At 47.1% G+C, this 16431-nt stretch overlaps 1 long non-coding RNA gene across 1 annotated transcript in view; it reads right to left on the bottom strand.

Moving 5' to 3' along the window:
- The window catches only part of LOC138471937 (uncharacterized), a 201988-nt gene that overhangs the window by 30193 nt on the left and 155364 nt on the right, over positions 1-16431 (bottom strand). The window contains exon 2 of the long non-coding RNA XR_011268537.1: positions 16014-16113. This is a non-coding gene — a long non-coding RNA (uncharacterized lncRNA). The remainder of the gene's footprint in view (positions 1-16013; positions 16114-16431) is intronic.

Below are 16431 nucleotides of genomic sequence, written 5' to 3'. Positions count from 1 at the left end.
GACTTTCATTTAAAAGCACCGCGTTGCTCGCTGCAGCGCCGCGCTTCACTCACCTGTCCTCGGGAGTTCTTCTGGCTCCACCGCGACTGTCTGCACCGGTCACCACATCTCTGCGCCTAGGGGAGAGAAGAAGAGACAAAAGGTGAGCAGAAGGAACATATGAGGAAAGCCTAATTTTCCGCCATAACACTTACCGGTCTTCTGTTGGTGGACCATTCCTCATTTCGGGTCGGCGCCGCTTCGTTGGCAGGTACCGCACAACGGCCCCTAAGGGGAAAGGACAAAAGACATTACTGGGGGAATATAAAGACATTAAGAGGGATCGCCCCCATCGCTAACTCACCTGCGTTTACCATCGGCAATTCAATCCCTCAACGCATCGCCTTCATTCTGCACCTGAAATAAAGGACAGATCACAGGTTAGGAAGGCAACAGAAAAGGAGGCTCTACACCCGAACTTTTGTAATCTTCATACTTACGGCATTCCGCTCGGAAAAGTCAAGTGGATTTTGCCAGCGCCATTCTGAAAACCAGTGAAGTAACTGGACAAACATGCGCCCCTGCACCAGAAGCAGGATGGAGAGTTCATCCTTTCAAACCATAAGGTGAGCTTCAACCGGGGGTTTCGGAGGAAGTTAGAGAAGAACCAAGGGGGGAAAAGGGGGAGCAAGCACACTATTCTGCAGACTGTTAATCCCCTTTCTCATCTGCAGAAGGATATTCCTACGGGCCAGACAAGCAAGATTTGAGGGTCCTGTTCAGTCGGTGTTCCGAGTTCTGCGCATCACGCTTGAAGAGGCCACAGCAACCCAGACTAGACCAGCGCCTCCGTGGGAGTCAGGTGAGCATTACAGGATGTTCCCATCCTCATTCAGCAGTGACAGGGGCCTATAAGAGCCACAGTCCATAGCTGGCTTGCCGGGTTTCAAGAGGGGGAATTATTATGGACTCTCTAAGCGACCCAGGCAGTCGGCCTACGTTCAATGCCTCGTTGAGCATTGCCAGCCCTTTGTAGAATTCGCCGGGCAGTCCATCTGCTCCCGGAACTGTACCTGTTGGTAGCTCTCGTATAACCTGTTCTAGTTCCTCAGCGGTTATGGGGGCCTCCAATTTGTGTGCTACCTCTACATCCAGCTTGGGAAGATAAATCTCTGACAGCGCCTGCTCAATTTCGGACATCAGGCATTCTGAGGTTTCCTCATATAGCTTCTTATAATATTCGTAAAATCAATGATTCACCCCTTCCTGAGTCTTGCACAGTATCCCATCGCTCCCCACTAGTGCCTTTATCATTTCCCGCTTAGTCTCGCTCTTGTACTCTTGTACAGCCAGGCCAAGAGGTGCCCGGACCCGTCTCCTTCCACATGTTGACGTTCCACATATTTCCTATAGCTCAGCTTACCCAGCATGTCGCAGTGTACCAAGCATTCCTTCTGCAGGCGGGCCACCTCTTATGCACTGTCCCGGGACCGGTCCTCTGCCGACGCAGCGGCTTCTAATTTAGCCTCCTCTTTGCTCAGGTCTATCACATCTTGCATCCCTTTTGATTTTGCCGTAGCCGCCCCGCATACCACGACTTTAAAGGCCTCCCATAGCGTCCCAGCCGACTCCACGCTACCTGTGTTGTGCAGAATAGATTAATTCACCTCCCCCTCAGGGACTCGCAAAATCCTGTATCCTTGAGAGCCTCCATGTAGGGATTCTAGCCTTGGGAGGAAGAAGCCTCCACGTAACCACCAGGGGTGCATGATCCGAAAGCACTCTCGCCTTGTATTCTGCCTTTGCCTTCGGGGAGGGTCACGCAGGCCTGGGAGATGCACAGCATTTGGCTGTGACCCCAGGCACCTCCAAGGCTTTGAGTGCCCGCCCTGCCGAGCTGACAGAGTTGGTGAAGCGTAGCCAGGTAAGCACTGGCCTGTCCGCTCATCTGCCCCCAACTCAGAGCACCCAAAGAGGCCACTGGACTGTTTTCATTACTGGCGCTCGACAGGAAAGTAAATTACTTTCCTGTCGAGTGCCGGAAAAGAAAGCATAAACTTAATGCTTTCTGACGCTCGTCTACAATTGGTATCATGCAGCCCAGCCTTCATTCAAGGCTGGGCTGCATGATACAAACACTCGTAGCTGTATTCGTTTCAAATTGCTTTACAATTATTGTAAAGCAGTTTCAAACGAATACAGCTACGAGAGTCTTCAATTGGTATCATGGGCTGCAGGATACCAATTACGCACAAAATTGGGTGTTTAAATTTATGAAAGGCAAATGCCATTCGTCCTGTGCAAATTTGGTGGTTATGCAAAGCCAATTTAATGATATATGCATATTTCACCTTGATATGCTAGTTTCTGATGACATCACATGCCATTGCATTTGCTGATGAGTCCCCCACTTTAATTTGTAGGACTTGACCCCTGGTAGTGTTGTGATGTTTCATTTCTGTTTGCGGGTGTTTTAAGTCACCTTGTGTGGGTGGCATAACCAAGGAATGATGACCACCCAAGAGAGTTCATTGTTTGGCTAGGTATTATGGGCTTGCAGTTACTGCCACTGCATTGCCCCTGTGTCTTGGGCCTCAGATTCCTTCCATGGAGAAGTGTAGAGTTGTTCCCCCTCTCTCCTGGGGTCATAGGACAAGCGAAAAGCAAACCTATGGGCTTAAACCAGGGTTACACTTTTGAATTCAAGCCTGTTTATTTGCTTTCCACTTGTCTGCTGGAAGTAGTGGTGCAGCACCATTTCCATGGAGCTGATCAGGCAATATCCCCCTCCCCCACCACAATCCAAAATGTTAGGCTGTGGTGACTCGACCTGGCTGTCCTACAGAGCGTGGCCAGACAGAACACAACATTTTGTTCCTCACTAACAAAAGCCTTGCAATTACTTGGTTTTAGGCTAAAAAAGATGTTAAATGATATATTTTTCAACGTTAGAAAATGCCGCAAAAAACGCAGTTGTGTGCTGCAATTTTTTTCTTTTTTGTGCCGCAAAATTTTCCATTTCACGCCGCAATTTTCTGGAGGGTCTGAGCAGTGTAGTAGGAGTATATTCTCTCCTGAGGATGCATCGTTCTCCATACATCCGATAGCTTAAATGCCTGTAATAGCAAGTTCAGGGCCTTGGCCACCAGAGCTGGGTGAGTATTTATCATCTGAACTATCCACCGCTGGGTTAAGTGTACAGTTGAAATCCCCTCCCCATATTAATGTGCCATCTCTATAGGGGCAGATCCTAGAATACAATGATTGTAAGTATGCAGCTGTGTCCTGATTCGGCGGATACGTATTCATGACACAGATCTCCCTATTCTCCACCATCCCCTTTAGTACAACCATTCTACCTTCCTCGTCTAGGGAGGTTTGAAGAATTCTAAGCAGGACCCTCACCGTCACCCATATCATGACCCCCCCCATATATGCCGACTATAACAAGCCGACCATACTCCCACTCCACTTGCGAGTCAAAGTATTCCGCTTTTCCTTGTTAAGATGCGTCTCTTGTAATAATGCAATATCCATCTTCTGGTGTTTCAAATAAGCCATTAGTCTGTTGCGTTTTATATAACATTCAAGCCCCTGACATTCCAGGATACTACTTTAAGTTCCCCTGGCGAGTATTTTCCCCATGTTGTGACTCCAGTAACCCCCATGAATGCAACTGTATGCCCCGTAACACCCCCATTAACTTCCCCAACTCCCCTCTACCCCTCCTCCCCCCCCCCCCCCCCCAACAGCAGCCCAGCTCAATTCCACATGCTCGGGCTCTCCCACTTCTCGCCGCCGTCCCAAGATCATGTCCGGGAGCGTCAGGCGCAGTGGGCGAATACATAACAGCTAGTATCCGTGTAGTCCAATGCAACTTGGGGTATAGTATGTTCCTACGCATTGCGGCCTAGGGTAAATACCACACTATTAGCTCCTGATTTTAGCAACATTTTGTCAATTTTCTTTTCTCCATGAAGTTCATGATGTAAAGTCATTACAGTCCTGTGCTGGTTACAGTTCCACTTTGCTGTTACTCCTGTCCGTCTGGATTGGCTTCCTCTCCTGCTGTCAAGTTCTGCGTAGCCATCCATTTATGTACATCCTCTGAATTGTCAAAGAAAAGTGTGCAGCCTTTATGGATCACATTCCGCCTGGCCCGGTACAACAGCATATATTTCTGGTTAGCCTCCCTCTGTCTCCTCTTAACCGATATGTAGCTCATTTGCTGCTTCTGAACCTGCAGGGTGTAGTCTGTGTACGCTGTTATCGTGGCTGACACCCTTTGAAGTGTCCCCCGTTTTCGGAAGTGCTCAAGGATCTTTTCTCTATCACGAAAGTTCAGGATCCTGGCTATTATTGGCCTCGGGTGCGCCCCTGGCAGTGGCTTCCGCGTCTGTGCCCTGTGCGGCCTTTCCACTGTGAAGCCTTGGCTGAGAGCCCCTGGTCCAATTTCTTGCTGCAGCAGGGTTTCAATATACTCCGTCGGATTTGCACCCTCTTCTCCTTCCAGGAGCTCAATAATGCGTACATTGTTGCATCTGGCACGGCCCTAAGCGTCTTTGAGGCCACTTGTGTTCTCCAGCACCGACTTCTCAAGCATTACTGTATGCTCCGCTAGGGCCCTTACATCTTGCCATGGCAGGGACACGTCAATGGTGTTTATTTTTGCTTCTAGGGACTCTTTCAGCGATGCTATGGCCGCAAGGATCTGCTGGTCTCCTTCCACAAGCTAATGCTCCTTTTGAGGTATTGAGGGTGCCTGTGGGGGACTCTCCATGGAGGGCTCAGTCTTGGTGCATGCCTCCAGGGCAAGTCGTTTCCCTTTGCTCTTCTGATGTTTGGACGCCATGACTGATCTTCACCCCTTGTCTCTGCAGCTTGTGCCAGCGTCTATCTGATCCAGACTTATCAGTTCCACTGCTTGCCACTCTTGCAATGCTAGCACCTCAGGCTCTGTTCTCCCACTCTCTTCCTGGAATGTCTGGCATACCACCAGGAGTTTTCTATCCTATCCGACGAGCACACCCACAGTCCAGTTCAAAGTGTTGTGCTTGCTGGCGGGGCAGCCGCACTTCGCCCAGCTCAGACTGTCAAAATCCTGAAGTGCACACCAACGTCTCTGGCGTGAGCCACCCTTTATTCAGGTCTGCGCAACTTGGCCTCCTTATCCCGCCCAGTGGCAGTTTGGTCCATGCGGAGAAGCAGATCCCGGAGGCTTGATGTTGCGGGCCCTCTAATTTCCGTGATTATGAAGTCATAGCCTGGGGCCCTCCCTGGTGCCGCCAGCTACGCTCCCAATTCCTTAACCCGTTCTGGCTGAGTGGTAGTGGTGTCTTGCTACTCTAACTGGACACTGGCCTGAAGCTTGGTGCTCGTCGTGGGCCTCCTGGCTGTGTGTTCTCCACCAGTGCCGCTTACAACTTGTTCTCCAGGGCTCCCTTTTCCAACCTCCCACCTCACCACAGCTGCAGTATTAAGTCCCTTTCTTCTGGCCCAGCCGCGCAGGTATTCTCGCCATTTTTCATGCTCATTCGGCGCAGGTGGGAGTCGCGAATGGGAAATACTCTAGCCCCCCTGGAGTCACACTACTGGATGCGAGCCCTTACTGTGCACTTGGTCCTGTGTGTCGTGCCCGACACTCCGGTCACCTCAAGTAATTTATTCTTCCACTGGGGTGCAGTAGCACCCGATTCAGGCACCCCGGATGCTGCTGACCCTCAGGCTCCTTTAGTTCCTGGACGTATCACCAGCTCTCCATGGGCCTTCTTCTGGCCAGACTCCTCCTGTGCCCAAAGCCTATTTACTGCTCTTGCCTTCACAGGCTCCTCAAATTGGGCCACAAGTCTTGCTCTTCACGCGACTTCCAGGTCTCAGTTTCCCTTGGTTCCAGCGCACTATAGTCCCTTGTAGGCCCCGTCCAGGCCAGTGTCGGCCCATCAGGCCACCGTCATGTTACGGGGCTTCACAAGTCTCGCGCCCCAGTTGTCCTTGTTGCCCACAGTCCCTTTGTATTGGCCCGTCAGCACTATTCAGTGCGTTGTGCCACTGCCTGCCTCTTTGTAGGCCACCACGTATGCTCATTCTTCTGCACCAAGGGTTCCGCCTGCCATTTCTGGTGGATTCTGCTGCGATACCATGGCCATGCATCCGCCTTCTGGTCTGTCCCGTTGGCGAGTGGCTCTTCAGGGTGGCCACTGCACATCCTCTCTCTTCCTTTTATTACATTTCGGCAGCTCTCACTGCTCACTGCCGGTGTCCGGGCTGATGTCAGGACCCCAGCAATCCACTCTTACTGAGTCGCTGCGTCTGCCCCCGTTCTTCCGCCATCAGTGTCTCACAGCTCGGCCATCCAGCCTGTCAGCTAACCTTCACCTTTCCCTCGGGTGCTGCTCACTCTGTACTCGCGCACCGAAAATTATGGCTCAGGACTACACGCTGGCGTTCGCTCTGCCGCATCGGGCTACTGCTTCCTTCGGTCCTCACTGCCAGCCTTCTTTGTGCTCCCCTTCTGGACCGCGTTGCCTACGCGTGCCCGCTCCCCTCGCACAGCTCACTGGTACTTAGCTTTGTGGAATACCAATACCTGGTCCTCGGTGGCAACTCGGTGCCGCTTCATGCCACTCTCCTCAACAGCGCTTGCTCCTCTTCAGGCTTCCATACACACCGTGCCAACAGTGCTCCGCAACGTTCCCTTTGTCTCCTGCAGCCATCCTTGCATACTCAATGCGGGTCAAAGCCCAGACTTCGGACAGCTCCGATCCTTTAAGCAGAGCACCTCAGATGCTCACACACTGCAAAGCTGTGCTTGCTAGGTTCCCCCACATGGTGGTACAATCTTCAAGTTCTAGGATCATGGAAAAGCTCTCATTTGGTGTATAAGCCTGTAAGGATCACAGGAGCTCTGCAGAACATGTCCTATTCCATGGCTCTGTAGCCACATATCCCGCAATGCTGATACTGTTGTTAGGTCACATGTCCCCCATTTGTGCTTTGTCAACTGCCACCCCCCTCTGAGATTGTTCATCGTTGCTGCACCGGCTGATTCCACCCCTTGACTTTCCCCATTGGGATTTCCCCCAGTAATGTGTCTATATTAGGATCATGGTATTACTATTACCCTCCAAAATCACCAAGGCACTTCCAAGGAAACAGTTTACTTCTTTGATCAGTCTGTACGCATTGCCCGATATCATTACAGGGCTAAGGCCCCTGTGCTTGCCCCCACCTGGCTCGACGACTGGGTTAGATGTGGGCGGGAGCTTCCGCTTCACTGCTAGCATTTTGCACTTCCCAAGCCATGGTGCAGACAAACTTTTTGTGGATGAGGGAGTGGGTGAGGGTACTACAACCTCTGTGGCCACTGCCCTGATCGCCCTATCAATGTCAGTGAAAATGGAAAGGAACTAGGGAATATAGTCAGATCAGTGTGCTTTGTACAGACGTAAAGAGTTAGTTGTAGATGGTTAACCCGCTTCTTCCTTCACGCTCCTCACCTTATCCTTGCTTCTCTTCGCTTTCCTTGCGGCTTCAGTCCAAAGTAAAATTTCTTCTGGAGTGTGTTGGGCAGTAACAGGGGGCTCCCCCCTCAATTGCTGAAGACCCCCAGGGGGAGCTAAACACCCCCATTCCCTTAGGTCCCTGCGGGCTTTGGCCCTGGGGTTATTTTTTGTAACAGTGTAGAGGTGGGGGTGGGAGGCATGGCCTGGCACTCCCAGTATGGCAACCTACTGGAGAATCTCCAACAGCCCTCATCCCTAACCACCCCGCGCCCTAAGGTCCTATGATGTACAATACTGTTTAGCAGGCCCAACATATTTATAGAAAATGCTTGTATTCATTCAAAGTATCCCATTGATGTATTCACTAGTGATGTGGGGGCTGCGATTCACACACACAACAAACCCAACTTTCTTCTGGTAAAATTCATTGAATATAAAAAGACACTGTCAAACATGGTGAATTGTAGCTGTGTGACAGTGTGTAGCTGTGTGTTCCGTGTTGCCCGTGAGGAATACTTTCTCCTGTTTGGATTTCACAGAAGTCTGTTTTCACTTGCTGCAGTGGTGAGGCGGAAACATCATCAGCACAAATAATTAAAACCTTCCAGAGGGTGCGGAGCGATGCGGTGTGTAAATGTGTGTTCCGTGTGCCTGGAGAACGGAGCAGGCTGCCGGGGCATACTTCCACTTTAAGGGGGAGAGTTTGTCCAAGTCTAATTTTATCTGTAGAACTTAAAAAGTCATGGAAAGGTGAGTGAGCTAGAAATAGAAGCAGATGAAAATTCCTTGCCACAATCAGAAACAGCGCTTTTCTGCTTAAATAATGACTTTGCGCCAAATCGCAGATCAAGTATGATACCGGCCCAGGATAATCCGGACGCGAGATCCACCTTAGAGGATCCCCTCAAGGGGAAAATCAGCCTGGATTTCACTTTAAATGCTTCCTCTATGTAACATAAAATAGGTGAATTTTTCCCATACAACATTGAGGAAAAACCTTGTGTTATGGATCAAATCCTTAATCAGCGCTCCAGGGGGTGGTGGCTGCAGAAATGGGTGCCCCTCTGAGATTAGCTCAGGGTGAACATAGAGATGCGGCAATCGCTCCCCTGCCCTGTACCATGTCAAACTCTGTCAAATACCCCAAACCTCTTTGATACCCCAACAGAGTAACAGCCACAGCTGGACCGGGACCAATCGTATTGCTCCAACTCGATATGAAATGGCACTCCTGACGTTGGAGGCGTTGAATTTTGTGTTAGCCTTCTTGGCAAACGTGGATATATTTAAGGATGAAACAAGGAAAAATTCAGAGCAATTGAGTACTTGTAACTCAATCAAGGGGTCTATTCCTAGATCGGAGGAAATCTAGTCCATCCTTATAAATGAAGGGTGTGCCTTGCTTGGAACACTGGTCTGAATATTATTCTCTCGGAAGCCATCACTGCAATTGTCCCCTCACTACCTGAGAAGCTGAGGACTGATGTGATCCAATTGGAAGCAATTCTCCAGGAGCAGGCCTCACTGGAGATTATCTGCACAAAATCTTTCATTAGAACTGAGGTTAGAAACCCGAAAGGAGAGGGTCGGCGGGGTGATTCCTCCTTGCTGGCAACGACTGAGGAATTCCTTTGCCTGGGAGCATTGGAGGCAGAATGTGGAGCCGCAATTACGATCAATGTGACTCTCCATCTCAGACCGAGGATAGGCCCAGGAGAAAGAAGGGGAAAAAAACAAAATGGGCTTATGCCACAGAAGGGCCTGATACAAAGGAAAACGAAAAATCAGAGATCGAAGAAAATAAACAGCAGTAACGGAAGGAGCTTTGCAAAATCCTTAACAATCTTTCAGTAAAACCTGCCCGCCCCCCCACCCCCCCAAGGGTAAAGTGACACCTAAAGAGGCCCAGAAGTTGGCCCCAATCTTCCCCAAGTGTAGTCCGGTGAGAAAGTCCAATCAACAAACAGAAAGTGCCACGCAATATTCACTAAATGATAGAGGCAAGAGGGCTCTTTCATTAAGACTTGGAAATCGCGACCAAAAGTAATCTTGTCCCAAGGTTGTGGGGGAGGGGGGGTATTGAAATCTGCCAACTGTGGGAATCCTCCCCATCCGGGTGTGGATGGCTGGTTACTTCATGATCCCCGGGCAGGTTATAAGAAACACCTATTTGCTTCACAGGCCACCAGTGCTTTTGTAGAGGGTGGAACACGCCTTGATTCCAACGCAGGAAGGGGGGCATGGCAGCCCTCCCAGGACACGGTTACAGATGGTACGGAGGAAGGGTGCATTAGAAATTCCCTGGTCTGGGCCCCAAAAATCGGACTTGTTATGATTCCGGATAGAACCAGAAATGTGGGCAACAGTATCCGGATGCAACTGGATACCCCTCAGAAGGGTAACAGGACGCTTGCTGGCATACTTAATGGCTTTGTTCCCTACTGATCAAGAAAGAACTGATAGAAACGCCCTTCATAGTGATCACAGAGCTGGTTGACTTGGTGAAGCGGCCAGGGGCCAAAACTTGATACCCTCTAATCGAACCTTCAAGTTATCAGAGGGGAACCTCCTTAGGGGGCAAACTACCCTGGAACTCCAGGAAAAATTCATTTTGGAAGCAATCTTTTACGATCCCGAGCCCAAGTATCTAAATAAAAACAGGGTTTTGGCACTTCTACATGACATTCCTAGTTTGGAAAAGTTAGTTTCAAATGATTTTGATACAGTTGAGTTCATTGATATAGAAAGATGGGATGTAGTGTGCTTAACTGTGCCTTCTAGCCTAGTTAAAGAGGGGATCTATGCCGCAATTTACCAAATTCAACAGAGGTTTTGACGTGCATAATAGGTCAGTACTGCCGGGCTACCCCTTGGGCAAGGGCCTAGGTGCCGCCGCAAATACATAATTATTATCACCTACAGGAGGCGAGTAGGCCGGATGGGGGAAACGCACAGGGGGAGCCTCCTCAAACGAGATGAGAATAAAAAAATGTGATTCCAGCATCTGCTTAACCCCGGAGTAAGTTGCAAGTTCTTAAGAAAATACGACTTGGTGATCCAACAAGAGACCTTCCTTAATAGGAAGGTTATTATGGATGGTTACTGTCATGACCCTTGCCCCTGGCCCTCACTGGCAAGTCAGCCTTCCAGTTAGGGCCAGGTTAAAGGCCTTAAAACCTCATCGAAGACTCTCTTGGAGTCAGTCCTGGAGCCTTTGGCGCCAGGCTCAAAACCATCATGAAGATCAACATTAGAATGGGATAATTTACTTGGGACTATTTAACTTGGGGGTGCGGGGGGGGAGGGTTCAGCCAACATGGAAGCACACACATAGCTCAGTTACAAGGAACTGAGCTATGCGGTCAAGTCTTTTGGGTGTGGCAGCCTGGGACTATTTTACCTGGACTACTTTACCTGAAACAATTTAAACCACACTCAAACAGCAGAACATGCTTTGCGTTATTCTGCTGTGGGCAGCGTAACGCTCAACGTGTCCAGTTCTTTGATGCCAGCTTACCTGAAACCAAGGACCTGCAGAGAGAGAAAGAACACTACGAAACTTACCTGGAACAGTATCCTGTCTTCAATCCATCGCTGACTTCAGTTCCACTCAACTGAAGGTACGAACTCCATCATCGGCACCGCATGCATCCTGGAATACCATAACCTGGAAAGAGGAGAAAGAAAGACACCATTAGTAAGCGTTTACTCACGTTTCCTCCTGAATGAAGAAAGCCACACAATTCTTACCTGGGTAGTCATCTCCTGGTCAGTATCATTGCAGAAACATTAGGGCGCTCAGCGAGGAACATCGCAACCTGCAAGGAGAGAAAAGACACAGGTTAGCAATATAAAAGGCGAAACAGCGCCGCGCATCGCACATCACTCACCGGACAGCATCGCGCACACCGCGCTTTCGCCTACCGGCCCATGCTCATCTTCAAACTGCATGACAACACTAAAATACCTTTCCATACCTAAAAGGAAAGAAGCAAGACCTTATTATTTGAACTAAACGGAACATAAGAACTGCATATAAAGACTGTAAAGCAGCAAACCTACGGAGTCGCAGCAGGCCTGGATTCCCACAGGGGGGCTTGCACCAGTGAAGTAACTTGGGTCGCTGCTCGCCCTCACATCTACGCACCCCTGCCACGAGGAGCAGGACAGAGAATCCACCTTTTACAATATTAAGGTGAGGAGAGGGCCCAAGGGGGAGGAAGGAGTTGAGGCCAAGGGAGGTGGGAAAACAAAGACAATCTGGTATTGAATCCAGCTCTCCTATATTGCAGACCCATCTTTAACCAGAGGCATTACCAAGGGAGTGGGAGAGGGTTCGAGAGTGCAAATCATCCAACCAGGGCTGGGAGGCGTCCCCATGGATACCAGTTGAGCGTAACAGTTACTTAACCCTCGATTAACTGGCCTTACAAGGGCCAGTTGGACGTCCAAAAGGTGGTCTCTTGATAGGAATACGAAAAGAGCAGACTCTCTCTCTTCAAATAATAGATGATACAGTCTAAAGAATACAAGCAGTGCACGCTTTCATGAAGTTAAAAGATAGACACATGATGATAATAAATGTATACTACAGCTATTCTGATAGGACTTAGAAGGCCACTGGGTTTAATAATAATCGCAGGGGATTTTAATTCAAACTGCTTGGACCCAAAATATTATGTAAAAAAATAAAAAACACCCCTCAGGACAAAAAAGGAAAAATATTGTGCCATTTTGGGTGGATTTGGAGAGTGCTTACGAATAAAGCTTCACAAGGAGGGGCTCACACCCATACGTGGACAAGTGGAAATAAGGTGACTCTGATCGACTTTGTTTTCATCTCAGACGAATTTGCCAACAAAATATATATCAGCAATGTTTCCTCTCTTTGGGCCAGTACCCCTTCCTTCAAAGAAAATGTGTGGGGTAACTGCCTCTTGTGGCAAAAACAGAGTAGTCTGGGCAGAGCCTGATATAAGGAAATGTAATAATAAGTTAGAGGGTGTATTCCAGGGTATCCTCAGAGATACACAGGAGGGTGGGTTAATGACATCATCCCGTTTTTAAAAGCAAATTCTTTATGCCCGGAAAAATTCTAAAACTGGAAAGAAAAGATTAGATTTTAGCTCAACTATCCAACAATGCAAAAGAGCACAGAAGAGCACTAAAAAAGCTTACCGGATTGGGTTCAGTGGGATTAGAGAACGAGGGGACTCGTTAAAAACTAAAACAGGCATATCAAAATAAAATCTTTGAAATCTCTGGCCTTTCAAAATGAAAGTTAAAGTATGATCCTTACTTTAAGTGATAAGATGTTAATTATTGGAAATTAATTAACCAAAGAGGGGCCCCTCCATGGGAGCCTCTCGCCAATCCCATAGCGGAACAGGATTGGGCTACCCACTTTAGTTAGTTGTATACCCAACCAAAAGACCTCAGAGAAAACTGGGTCTATTTAAAAAAAAAATTTTAAAAATGGGAGATTCCCTTCCATATGGGGAAAATTAAAAAAAATAATCCGAAAAAGTAGTAACTCAAGGGGCTGGGCCCTAATGGCTATTCCAATAAACTGATTAAAGCCAATCCAGATTTGTGTGCAGCTATTCTATTGAAGTATTTTAATGAAATTATTAAGACAAAACAAACTCCCGGATTTGGAAGGAGGCCCACATCGTCCCTATATTTAAAAATGTGGATAGAGACCGACCAGAAAATTATCGTCCGATCGCGCTGCTAAATGCAGATGCTAAGTTTTTTTAGTTCGGTCTTACTCTCCTCTCTGGAAGAATGGCCAAATAGGTCAGGCATTATGAAGCCAAATCAAGTTGGCTTCAGGAAAAATGTAGGAACTAATATAGCAGGGTGAGTCCTAAATAAAGCCGAACAACTAGTAGTAGAGGAGACCTAAGGAAATCTACGTAGTGTCGGTAGACTTGTCGCTTGCCTTTTTTCGGGTGAATAGAGACAAATTATGAAGAAAACCTAAGAACTGGGGGATTCCAAATGGACTGCTAGCCCCTCTGATTTATCTTTATGAACACACTACCCTTAGGGTCTGAATCAATGGTGATGGGGATCTTTCCTCTGAAATTACTACCAAAAGTGGTATTAGGCAAGGGTGCATATATGTGCACCTTTCCTATTTAATGCATACTTGGCAGATATTGGCGCCTTTCTTAAGGCGGCATCCTTTGGTACACCGAAAATCTTGGGTAATAATATATATTGGGTTACATATGCAGACAATATTATTCTCATGGACTGCACGAAAGTGGAGATCAAAAGGTTGCTAATCAAATTGGAAAATGACTGTGCCAAAAACAACCTGATTATTAATAAGAAAAAAAAACAGCTAATCAGATTCACAACTGGGAAAAAGCAAAATTCCCTCGGTTTCAGGGGGTTAAAAGTGTTGGAAGTGAATAACCTAAAATACTTGGGATATGACATCTCGAACGTTCCAAGCAAGACGTTAACAGTGGTGAGGTTTTATTAAAAAAAGCTACTGTCGCAGTGGCAGAGATGCAAAATTCTAACTTCAAGTTTGGAAAATGTTCCATTATACCCCCGATTAAATTCTAAAAGGCAAAAGTGGTCCCATACTAATTTATGGAGCGGAAATTCATCACAGTCTCCTGGGGGAGGACTTTTTCTATTTGGAGGGTTACATATGGAAGAGGGCACTTAGACTGCCGAAATCCATTCTGATATGCACCATACGCCATGAATTGGGCTTTTATCACTGGAGGTGCAGATTCTCTGGCGAAGAATTCTGCTTGGTCACAAATTTAAAAATCCCCCATGTGATACCCAGTTTGCTGACTTTATGGAAGCAGAAGAGTCAAACAATAGTCTGATTGAATAAATCATAAACAAGTTGGCGGAATGGGACCTGGGAGGAATCCTTCTAGATAGCCTGGCAGCATCATACAAGTACAAAGTATGGAGAGCGGATTGGTCCAAAACCTGGGATAAATTAGGATCATACAAACATTTTTAAAAGCTAACTCAGTATCATAAGAAACTAGGAGTATGCGCGCAGTATCTCTGCAGATTTCGAACATGACAGGTGGGTTATGCCTTATTAAGATTCAGGCTGGAAATCTTAGCAACAAGGGTAAATAAGGTTAAATGGAAAAGTGGGGATACCCAGTCCAAAATCTGCAGACACTGCTCGTTGGATAGAGAAACCATTGGCCACCTGCTTCTCGATTGTTATCCCCCTACTCTCCTGAGAGTGCTCTGCTTTGAAAAGTTCATAAACCTATATGGGAGTTCTACAGGAAGGTTGCAATCGAACTCTTGCTGGGCAAAGCTTCCGTACACCCTTAGTAATTATCTGTACCAATTTTTGGTAATGATAAAATTAGTAGACTAAGAGGCGCCCTCTTCTAAGAAGTTGTTGAGATTCGGGCTACTTCCCCCTCAAACTGGGTCCTCTTTTTCAAAAGGAACAACCAAGCGTATTCACGGACATATGTTGCTTCAAAGGGTAAAGTTTTTTTACATTATAAGATACTAAGAGGTAGCCTTTTTCTCATTTAATATTCTGAATTTTGTTGCATGTGTAGGATTTTAACTGAGATACACAATTGTACGTGTTGTGTCGCTTACATATTTTAAGGAAAAAACCATAGCTGCAACAAATGGGTGTTTGACTGTCATGTAATTCTACTCAACTGTTGTAATCTGTTCTAAATCTAAACATTTGGTAAGAAGCTCATCTGCCGCTTCTGTAATGCCAACCATGACCATCTGAGAAAATTGAGCCATTGCAACCCTATGACTAATGCTGAATGAGATCCCGAGCAATGTCGCCACTGAATATGCTTATTAAGTCACTATTAAGCAAACGCGCTTGAAATCTGGAAAAGTGAACTCCTCAGATCATAACTCCACCCAAAACTCACCTCCCATATCACTATGCTTACTCTTTACTCTACACCAACACACAATTAGAGTGCAGCTACAACCCTCAATCAATTTCGCCCTAGCTGCTCACATACGAACATTAACCCATAAACTCATCATTATAATAAAAACGCAGCTACATCCCAAAACAAATCGGCCTAGCTGCACAGATAAGCGTCCTACACAGGCCTAACACAGCCAGAACCCATTCTTGGTGTCCACCCGCCAGACTGCACACATTCAACTGATTTCAATACCACCACACCTAATGCTAGGAGGCAGCTACCATCAGGCTATTACATCGGCCTCACATATAACTTGCGCACCCAAGCACCCTATGACACCTTACTCTCAACTGACCTGGACTACGGTACACGAGGGCGTTCAACCTACGAGTGCTTTGAGGTCATATCAATGATATGAAGAGCGCTATATAAATGCCAAATTAACATAACAGCAAAATCTAGGAGAGAACATGTTTTTCCCAGCAATGTACAATTCTCCAGAGGTGGGAGCAGATGTGTGATCCGATCCAAGACTGGAGAGATGTGCGATCAGGAGTGAGAAGCAAAGGGATGGGGATTGTGCATGGATAGCGAAAATCTGTAAAAAGGAGCATACCAGATATTTCCAGATTTTGTATGGGAGAGGAGAGAACCTCCTGTTGTCAGGCACGCTGTGGGGATTGAACTTCTTCCCACCTCATCTGTTCTGAGGGACCCTACAGAACACAAAGTAACATAATTAGTACAGTTGATAGGAGGCAAGATCCATCAAATTCAAAATTCTTGTAATTAAGGGAAATATAGGTCTTTATATAGTGGTAGTTCAGAGAAATGTTATAAAAAAAAAAGAATAAAAGCAAACCCAATTACTTTGTTTACTTACAATTTTGGATTATAAAAATCTATACACAACTTTTTTTCATTCAAATTTACAAACACAAACTTTAGTAAACCACACTCTAGTAGCATGATCACCTGTTTCTGTTAGCTTTTCCTATACATTAGTAAGCACTCATCTGCAAATATACAAAAGT

Source organism: Ambystoma mexicanum, chromosome 8, assembly GCF_040938575.1.
Source record: "Ambystoma mexicanum isolate Mex_15411 chromosome 8, UKY_AmexF1_1, whole genome shotgun sequence".
Taxonomy (NCBI): domain Eukaryota; kingdom Metazoa; phylum Chordata; class Amphibia; order Caudata; family Ambystomatidae; genus Ambystoma; species Ambystoma mexicanum.
This window is presented reverse-complemented; position numbering and strand designations above follow the sequence as displayed.